The sequence below is a fragment of the Narcine bancroftii genome, chromosome 7 (genome assembly GCF_036971445.1).
Source record: "Narcine bancroftii isolate sNarBan1 chromosome 7, sNarBan1.hap1, whole genome shotgun sequence".
In the NCBI taxonomy this organism is placed as follows: domain Eukaryota; kingdom Metazoa; phylum Chordata; class Chondrichthyes; order Torpediniformes; family Narcinidae; genus Narcine; species Narcine bancroftii.
Window position 1 is genome coordinate 52,243,028 of NC_091475.1, and position 9,613 is coordinate 52,252,640.

General features: G+C 41.4%; 1 protein-coding gene and 1 long non-coding RNA gene across 23 annotated transcripts in view; both read left to right on the forward strand.

Moving 5' to 3' along the window:
- The window catches only part of LOC138738939 (uncharacterized), a 40,659-nt gene extending 32,294 nt beyond the window's left edge, over positions 1 to 8,365 (forward strand). Inside the window, exon 2 of the long non-coding RNA XR_011341882.1 lies at positions 8,076 to 8,365. This is a non-coding gene — a long non-coding RNA (uncharacterized lncRNA). The remainder of the gene's footprint in view (positions 1 to 8,075) is intronic.
- Positions 1 to 9,613, forward strand: part of dmd (dystrophin) — a 1,604,005-nt gene that overhangs the window by 248,428 nt on the left and 1,345,964 nt on the right. The gene's annotated exons all lie outside the window — the stretch shown is intronic.

The window sequence follows — 9,613 nt, forward strand, 5'->3', positions numbered from 1 at the left end:
TTAACTTTATATCCAGAAAGACATCCATTAAACACTCCCTCAAGTGCAAAAGTGACTGAGCTGGGTTTGTTCAATACACCAATAAATTAATTTTATACTCCTCGTCTAAAACTTTCATACCCTGTATTTTGTCTTATCAATTGTGCTAAAGGTTCAATCACTAACGCAAACAAAGCTAGTGATAAAGGACAACCTTGATGAGTTGATTGAGTCAATTTAAAAAATTCTGAAATCAAGCCATTCGTCAATACTCTAGCTACCGGTTTACTATATCCAACCAATAAAGAAAGGACCAAACTTAAATTTCTCCAGAACTTTAAACAAAAAATTCCACTCAACTCAATCAAATCTTTTTCTGCATCTAAAGATATCACCATCAGGTGATCTGAAGATTGTCGAAATCTATTAATCAAACTAATCACGCGCTGAATATTATCTGAACCATATCTATTCTTTATAAAACCTGTTTGATTCATATGAATCAACTTAGGTAAAAATTTATCCAATCTATTCGCTAATATTTTAGCTATTATTTTGTAATCTACATTTAACAACGAAATTGGTCGATATGAAGATACTTTTAAAGGAACTCTATCTTTTTTTGGGATTACTGGAATTAAAGCACTAGAACAAGACTCAGGTAATTCATAATGTTCTCCAACTTGACGTAATACATCCCCAAACACTGTAGATAAATCATCATAAAAAATTTTATAAAATTCAACCAAAAATCCATCATCACCAGGTGATTTACCATTTAGCATTTCCATCATAGCCATTTTAATTTCCGAATCAGTAAATGGTTCTTCTAACTCCTGTATATCTCCATCCTCTAATATCAAGATTTAAAAAAAGATCAATCGATTCAGTTTCTTGTTTTCCTTCAGATGTATATTTCTTCTTTGGCTTGGCTTCGCGGACAAAGATTTATGGAGGGGTAATGTCCACGCCAGCTGCAGGCTCGTTTGTGGCTGACAAGTCCGATGCGGGTTTATAAATAATAAGAGAATTCTGTCTAACAGCATTAATAGTCCTCAAAACCTGTTCTTTCTTTAATTGCCACGCCAATACCTTATGTGCTTTCTCTCCCCATAATACCGTTGTTTAGTCCTATTAATCACACATTCAAATTGATAAGATTGCAAAGTATTATATTCCAATTTCAAGCTAGATAATTCTATTTTCTGATCTTCTGTGGCATCTTTCTGGAATTCCTTTTCTAACTCATCAATCTGTTTCTCTAATTCAAGACTCTGATTTAATCAATTCTTTTTTATTTTAGAAGTATAACTAATTATGTCCTCTCAAATAAGCTTTCATAGCATCTCATAATACAAACTTACTTTGAACAGAATTAGAATTTTCTTTAAAAAAATTTAATTTGTTTTTTTCAAAAAATCAATAAATTCCGTATTTTTTAACAACATTGTATTAAACCTCTAACGATAGGCCAGTTGAATTTTCTCAGAAGCTGCATATGTGAAATATAACAAAGAATGATCTGAAATCACCCTACTTTTATATTCCGCTTGTTGTATTTTCCCTTGTTAATGTGCGGATACTAAAAAAAAGTCAATCCTTGAAAACGATTCATGTCTAGATGAATAAAAGGAAAAATCTTTCTCCATCAGATTAAGATGTCTCCAAATATCTACTAAATTAAGATCTTTCATCAACCTTTGGACCTGAATTGCCTTCTTGGATTTCTTGACTTTCTTCGGAGATTTATCTAATAAAGGTTCCAAAACACAATTAAAATCACCACCAACTAAAATATTGTCATTAGCCTGACCCAAATATAAAAATGCATCTGAAATAAATATTTCTTCATCTACATTTTGGGCATAAATATTAAGTAAAGTACAAAATTCACTAAACATCTTACAATTCAATTTAAGAATATATCCTGCCTTTTCCTCCATTGATTGTAATTCAAAAGATAAATTTTTATGTTTCAAAATTGCTACACCTTTAGCCCTGGAATTAAATGAAGAAGAATATACATGCCCAACCCAGTCCCTCTTTAATTTCATACTTTCCTTCAAATTCAAATGTGTTTCTTGTAAAAAAGCAACATCAATTTGCATTTTCTTAATATACACCAAAACGCGCTTATGCTTGAACGGACTGTTTAAACCTCGAACATTAAAAGTAGCAAACCTCAACTTTGACATAGCTACTATTATTACTAAATAGCAATAATATTTTTAGATTAAAACTCAAATCAATGTATATAGGCCCTCCTTTCTTTCTTCTTTCTTTGGCTTGGCTTCGCGGATGAAGATTTATGGAGGGGTATGTCCACGTCTGCTGCAGGCTCGTTGGTGACTGACAAGTCTGATGCGGGACTGGCAGGCACGGTTGCAGCGGTTGCAAGGGAAAATTGGTGGGTTGGGGTTGGGTGTTGGGTTTTTCCTCCTTTGTCTTTTGTCAGTGAGGTGGGCTCTGCGGTCTTCTTCAAAGGAGGTTGCTGCCCGCCGAACTATGAGGCGCCAAGATGCACGGTTGGAGGCGATATCAGCCCACTGGCGGTGGACAATGTGGCAGGCACCAAGAGATTTCTTTTAGCAGTCCTTGTACCTCTTCTTTGGTGTACCTCTTCTTTGGTGCACCTCTTTCTCGGTAGCCAGTGGAGAGCTCACCATAGAACACGATCTTGGGAAGGCGATGGTCCTCCAATCTGGAGACGTGACCCACCCAGCACAGTTGGGTCTTCAGCAGCATGGATTCGATGATTGCGGACTCTGCCAGCTCGAGTACTTCGATGTTGGTGATGAAGTCATTCCAATGAATGTTGAGGATGGAGCGGAGACAGCGCTGATGGAAGCGTTCTAGGAGCCGTAGGTGATGCCGGTAGAGGACCCATGATTCGGAGCCGAACAGGAGCATGGGTATGACAACGGCTCTGTACATGCTGATCTTTGTGTGTTTCTTCAGGTGGTTGTTTTTCCAGACTCTTTTGTGTAGTCTTGCAAAGGCGCTATTTGCCTTGGCGAGTCTGTTGTCTATCTCTATGTCAATCCTTGCATCAGATGAAATGGTGCAGCCGAGGTAGGTAAACTGGTTGACGGTTTTTGAGTCCTGTGTGCCCAATGAAGATGGGGGGGGCTGGTGGCCATGGAGGGGAGCTGGCTGATGGAGGACCTCAGTGTTCTTCAAGCTGACTTCCAGGCCAAACATTTTGGCAGTTTCCGCAAAACAGGACGCCATGCGCTGGAGACCTGGCTCTGAATGGGCAACTAAAGCGGCATCATCTGCAAAGAGTAGTTCACGGACAAGTTGCTCTTGTGTCTTGGTGTGAGCTTGCAGGCACCTCAGATTGAAGAGACTGCCATCTGTGCGGTACCGGATGTAAACAGCGTCTTCATTGTTGAGGTCTTTCATGGCTTGTTTCAGCATAATGCTGAAGAAGATAGTAAAGAGGGTTGGTGCGAGGACGCAGCCTGCTTCACGCCATTGTCAATGGAGAAGGGTTCGGAGAGCTCATTGCTGTATCTGACCCAACTTCTTTGGTTTTCGTGCAGTTCATAACCATGTTGAGGAACTTGGGGGTGCATCCGAGGCACTCTAGTATTTGCCAAAGCCCTTTCCTGCCCACGGTGTCAAAGGCTTGGGTGAGTTCAACAAAGATGATGTAGAGTCCTTTGTTTTGTTCTCTGCACTTTTCTTGGAGCTGTCTGAGGGCAAAGACCATGTCAGTAGTTCCTCTGTGCGAAAGGCACACTGTGATTCTGGGAGGACATTTTCGGTGACACTAGGTATTAGTTTATTAAGGAGAATCCTAGCGAAGATTTTGCCTGCAATGGAGAGCAGCGTGATTCCCCTGTAGTTTGAGCAGTCTGATTTCTCGCCTTTGTTTTTGTACAGGGTGATGATGATGGCATCACAAAGGTCCTGAGGCAGCTTTCCTTGGTCCCAGCAGAGCATGAAAAACTCATGCAGTTTGGTATGCAGAGCTTTGCCGCCAGCCTTCCAGACCTCTGGGGGGGATTCCATCCATACCTGCTTCTTTGCCACCTTTCAGTTGTTCAATTGCCTTATATGTCTCTTCCCGGGTAAGGACGTCATCCAGCTCTAGCCTCAAGGGTTGTTGAGGGAGCTGGAGCAGGGCGGATTCTTGGACTGAGCGATTGGTATTGAAAAGGGATTGGAAGTATTCTGACCATCGATTGAGGATGGAGATCATGTCGTTGAGGAGGACTTCACCGTCTGAGCTGCACAGAGGGCTTTGGACTTGGGGTGAGGGGCCGTACACCGCCTTTAGTGTCTCATTAAAAACACCTGAAGTCGCCAATGTCGGCGCTAAGCTGGGTTCGTTTGGCGAGGCTAGTCCACCACTCATTTTGTATCTCCCGGAGTTTGCACTGAAGGTGGCGGCATGCGAGACAGATGGCTCGTTTTTTTCTCTGGCCAGGAGGCTTTGCAAGGTGAGCCTGGTGGGCAGATCGCTTCTTTGCAGCAGCTCCTGGATTTCCTGGTTGTTTTTGTCAAACCAGTCCTTGTTTTTCCTAGAAGAGAAGCCCAGTAGTACCTCTTCAGTGGATTGCAGTATGGCCGTTTTCAGCTGATCCCAGAGGGTTTCAGGAGACGTGTCCGTGAGGCAGTTTGCATTCTCGAGCTTTGCTTGGAGGTTTTTCTGGTAGTTTCCTCTCACTCTGTCTGACTGCAAGTTTCCAACGTTGAACCTCTTTCTTGGGGCTCCACTGTTCTTGAACTTTGGCTTGAAGTGAAGGTTGAACTTGCAGCGAACAAGCCGGTGGTCAGTGTGGCATTCCGCGCTGGGCATGATCCTGGTGTGGACCACATCTCGTTTGTCTCTTCCTCGCACCAGAACGTAGTCCAGGAGGTGCCAGTGTTTGGATCGGGGATGCATCCAGGTAGTCTTCAGGCTGTCTCTCTGCTGCAAAAGGGTGTTAGCAATGACAAGCCGCTGTTCTGCGCAGTGTTCCAACAGGAGGCGCCCATTGTCATTGCACTTGCCGACACCATGCTTGTCAAGGATTCCTAGCCAGGTTTCTGAGTCTTTGCCAATGCGAGCGTTGAAGTCGCCAAGGATGACAACCTTGTCGGCTGAAGGGGTGCTTTGGATGAGGTTGCGCAGATCAGTGTAGAACTTGTCCTTTTTTGCTGGTTCCGCCTGAAGGGTTGGAGCATAGACACTGATGAGAGGGTTGCGTCGCTTGTTTTGAAGGGGGAGTTGCATGGACATGATAGGCCCTCCAGTAGGAGAAAAATATCACAAATTAAAAGCTAACTAAAATGAAAATTTTAAAAAAATTAAAAAATCCCCCCCAAAAAAATACCAAAAGGTAGTAATCCCTAAACAAGAATTGGGTGTGGGTCACCCACCAGTGGGTGATGACTAGTAAAGAACTTAGAGGAAATCTCTCCCTCCCCAGCCAAACAATGAATAACATCAAAATATCATAATAACAAAAAAAAGTAGAATAAGAATAAGAAAATTCTTCTGTTCATCCAAGAGATTCCAATCTCGGAGATCCCATTTCCGAAGAAGTTGGACTCTTTCCATTCCCATTTTTCCCATTTCTGCCATTTTTTCCATTTCCAGAACAACCAGATTTTTCTTTAGGAGACAATGGTGGACTTTGTCTTTGTCCTGCTATATATGGCTTTGAATCAGCAAAAATCATTGCTTCATGATCATTCTCAAAAAAACAAATTTGATGGTCTCCATAAAACACCTTCAACACTGCCGGGTAGCGAAAAGTAGACTTATAACCTTTACGCCACAAAACTTCTTTAACTGGATTAAATCGACATCGACGTTGAATGACCTCTTGACTCAAGTCAGGATTAAAAAAAAACTCTGCTATTCTGAATCAATAACGGAGTTTCTCGTTGTCTCGCATTTTGCACTTAGTCGAAGTATTCCTTCTCTGTACAGATAATTCAAACATCGAATTATTACCGATCTCGGTGGTTGACCAGATAAAGGTGTTCTTCTTAGAGCTATATGGGCTCTTTCCAGTACCAATCCTCCAGAAAAAAATTCTTGCCCTCATACTTGCGGGATCCAGTCTTTAAAGAAACGAAGAGGATCTTGTCCTTCCATACCTTCTGGCAAACCAACGATTTTCATATTATTCCTTCTACTATGATTCTCCAAATAGTCTATTTTCCTCTCTAACTCCTTCTTGCTTTCTCCCAATTCTATGACTGATTTTTCAACCTTCAACACGTTTTCTGTGTTAGAAACCATTTGTTGTTTACAGTCCAAAAAAGCAGTCTGAAATTTTTTAAATTCTTCATAAGATGCATCCACACTTTCTTTAACTGTATTCAGTTCTGAACTTATACTAGCATTCATTTGAACCATCTCATTCATTAAAGGTTGAATGACAGCATTTAACTGCATACACTGTAACTCAGAAAAGCTCAGCCCTGCTTTCTCTGACGTAGTGCCAGAACCAGGTAACTGCAGCTCCTGCTGCAACTCAACAAAAGGCATTTTAGAAGTTTTACTGCGGGTCTGGACACCCAGCGACGGCACCCCGACTTCCTCAGGGGGTCGCCACTGGTCTCCCCCCACATCTCGTTGTTTTTTCACAAAATCACGGAGGAAAGCTGTATCTTCAGGTTGAAATGCTTCCTGATGCATTTCCAACAATGGAGTCGTCTTCCTGAGTGCTTCCTCCGTTAAAATCGAAAGGCTTTCAGAATCGGGATCCACTTCTTGGGAACACGCACCTTCTTCCAGAGAACAGGTAGTTCCAGCGCCATCCTTCACTTGGTGAGTAGAAGACATTTTTTTTCAACTCCCACAGGCAGTCTTTGTGGTTTAGACACTGAAGAAATTAAACCTGAAGCTGTATCAAGTCATTTAGGCCCCAAATCTTCAGCACTTCGAAAATGTAACTTCTTCTGCACTTGAGGTTTAATCTTTTTACCATGAATGGCCATAATAGTTCCGTAATACACTTTAAACTAAAATTTTAAAAGTTTAAATTTGAAAACAAAGGGTTAAAAAACGGGTACTTAAAAGTCTGGCCAGAGAGGTTGAGATTACACATCTAGACTATACGCCATCTTGCCACGCCCCCAAGATCATTGATTTTTGATGTTGCAAGGAAAATATCATAATCTTGGAACAATACTGTAGATCTTTTGCTTCCATGTTGAATGACAGATGGAACTTTGGCTTCTTATTCAAAACATGCAATCCATAACAAAGCTGCGAGCCCTGGACTCTCCACTGGGTTATCTGTCTTTTTTAGTGCAGCTATCTGGGATTTGGGCATGGATTCTCATCCTCTAACTTGGAAATGACCTGCTGGCATGAGATTCAGCTAAAACATTTGATGTCATTGCAGTGTCTTTGTATAAAGATTGGCTTTTCCAATAGGATCAATTGGACTGGATTAGGGTTTTTTTGTGTGACTTGAAGTATTTGAGTTTGATCACAGTTCTAGCTGGGTGCAGCTGTGCCTGGAATGGTGAAAACAATTTATATTGTTGCTTTCAAACATTGAGGAGCACTGTGCAAAATGTTCAGTTTGCATTTCAGCAATATTCTAACCATGGTTTGAAGTTCAAAATATCTGATGGAAGAAACAACAGCCATTTGTAATATCAGTAAGGAACATATGGAATCTTCTGAGTTCTCGTTTTATTAATCATTTGTTGATTTAAATCATGGATGAATACAAGTTTTTAAAGAATACTTTGGTGTTCAGTGGACTATTTATGGGTGTTCTTCCACGAGATTGCTTTATTATCGGAAGAATTACAGCATTTAATGCCTGCTTGAAATTTGCACATGCAGCTGGTATTGCACTCCTGTTGTTACTGCAATCCTTTATTCCCAGAGTAAATTCACTCACTGTGGTTGTCTGTCCATGGATGACTTTACAAATTACTAATGAAGGTTAAAGGTGTGAAGGACTAGCTTCAATAAAGCACAATTCAATGGAGAGTATCGACCAATGGACGTACTGTGGAAAATAAATGGCATTCTCAAAGTTTACTAATCTTACCCTCCCCATTCACTGTAATCATCCTCTTACATGACTAACTTTTTTGACAGAATACCTGTTTTCTTATCTGTTTTCTTCCAGATGATGGTACATTTTCCCATGTTATTGGTTAGAGCTGTTAAAGGAAAGAGTTCGATAGAGCTCTTAAAGAAAGCAGAGTTGAAGGATATGGGGAGAAGACAGGAATTGAGTACTGATTGTGGAAGATCAGCCATGATCACAGTGAATGGTGGTGCTGCCCTGAAGGGCCGAATGGCCGACTCCAACAACCATTTTCTGTTCTTTTCACCAGTTAATCAGTAGAGGTGACGTTCTCAATGATCATCCTGCAAGAGCCCTTAATCATTTTAATAAACCAACAGCAATTTGAATGCAGTTTAATTTTCTGTGAATCTCATGCTATATTTCTTTGACCCACTTGCTCCTCTGTAAAATGCCCCAACTTATAAAGTATCTCTTAATTATTATTTCAAGTCAGACAACAGCTGTCAATCCACACCTTGTTTTCTATAATTATAATCACACCCTTAATTGTGACATTCAAGATTCAAACTTTAAAATTTGTTAACTTTTGTTTTCAGTAAATGCATACAATGAAGTAGGGTGAGAATGGCCCCCTAACTAATAAGAGGAGAAGCAAAAGGAGGCCCTTTATTTTGGCCTCCTGTGCTCCCGCATCCTCTGCAACCACATGGCCACCTGTCTGTTCCAAGGGTGAGCTGAGCTCCAGGTTCCAAACCTCTGACATAATTAGGAAGCTGTCAACAACCGATGCCTTTTGGGAGCCCCTGTTAACTCTGGGCAACCTCTCAACTCCCTGTCCTGACACCTGGTTCCGATCAGCTGTTGCTCACCGCCTGGTGTGAGGCCTCCGGCCTCCGAGCTCTTCGCTGGACTGCTCTGGTCACCTTCCCTGTGAGATCCTTGCCCAGATTTCTCCTTCTCCCACTCTGTTTTTCTCCACTGGTGTGATGGAATGATGCATTTCCCCCATTTTCTGTTATTCTTGAGAAAAATAATTATAATCAAGAGTTCTCAATCTCAAAAACTGCTGTCGTCAATGACTATTGAAGGAAATATTCAGTGCTTTCACTTGAAGTCTAAGTAAGCAATTTTTTTTTCTCCATTTGTTTTTTGGATGGATGTTCTCCTTGAGGCATTGAAGAACATAAGCATGCAGCTGGCAGGTTCTTCCAGTGTATCTGTAGAACGAGTGTCATTTTCTGATGGCAGTCCTCAAATTTCCACTGAAATGAGGGGGTGGGGGGGGGGGAGGGGGAAGAAATTCCTTTTTCCTCTGCAAGGGGATTTGGAACCCACTGATATCATCTTGTTTCAGCTGAAGTGATCAAGTAAATCTTTTTGAAAATTTTGTGTGTTCAGTGGATGAAAAGCAATTGAGGGAGGGACTTCGGAACTGAGTGCTGCAGTCAGCTAACCCAGTCAGGAAGGTCTGTTTGTTGTCTTTTTTCATGCAACAGATTCTTATTCTGTTTGGTCATGTTGAGCAGAAATCCTGCCTCGTGCATGGAATGGCCTCTTGGATCTTCAGAATGCATTTTCAGAATGTTTGGTCAGAGCCAATTGGATGCCTGAGTGACTCACTGCATCTGTTTCAA